Below are 1,004 nucleotides of genomic sequence, written 5' to 3' on the forward strand. Positions count from 1 at the left end.
GTATGTAAATGTGTTTAGTTTTTGTTTTATTTTAAATGAAATGAATAAATTTGATAATATAATTTAATCATAAATACACTCACCGGGAAAACATCAACAACAACAGCAAAAGAAAATAGCAACAAAAAATGCATCAAAGTGAAACAGAACTGCACTCGTTGAAAAGTTTTACACCTGCACTGCAGTGATTACAGTAACACATCAGAGATGCCAGTAAGCACACACACACCTCCCTCTGAGCTGTGACACAAGCATCGATGTGGTGTGGAACAAAACCAAGCAGCAATTTGTTTTCTACAATAAGTCGGCCCCAGTTGTTGTAACTAGCTCAAGAGATACACCGGGTTGAGTTGATGTCTGAGCTGATCCCACACGTTTGTCTGGGGGAAGACTGGGGGACCTGCTGACCATGAGAAGCCCTCAAGATGATGCAGACAATCTACAGACTCACTTGTCATCCATTGTTTTGTTGAAAGACCCAATAAGATGCTGTCTTAAATGATGTAAAACAGAAAGACGCACAATTTCACTGACATAACAGAATCCCCCAATGACAGCGATGACCTGAAGCCATACCCTCTGGATCCACACACTGCATAACACTCCACAACATTGCTACAATACTGGCACATGATATGCTTATTTACCCACAGAGATGGAAGGTTCAGACAGGGTTCTGTAATGCTCGATACACAATATGACCCCTGTCCCTTGACGTGGTCTGTCTTGAGTGACCAGAACCTTTTAAATGACTAAAGGTGGCACCATGCACTCACTGCTTCCAACACTGGGCCATTGTTATGTTTTTCTGCCACACTTGGCTCAGCAAAGTTTGCTGTGCAAATACACAACACAACCATTGGCCTTACAGAAATTCCCAATATGAACTCAATGTTTAGTGATATAAAGCAGTCTAATGTACTGTCTGGTGACCTTCACTCACTGCCCTCTCTGTCGAACACTACGGTAACTGGGAGGGATTTAATAATAATAATAATAATAAT

Source organism: Austrofundulus limnaeus, unplaced genomic scaffold (genome assembly GCF_001266775.1).
Source record: "Austrofundulus limnaeus strain Quisiro unplaced genomic scaffold, Austrofundulus_limnaeus-1.0 Scaffold254, whole genome shotgun sequence".
NCBI classification, from domain to species: Eukaryota; Metazoa; Chordata; class Actinopteri; order Cyprinodontiformes; family Rivulidae; genus Austrofundulus; species Austrofundulus limnaeus.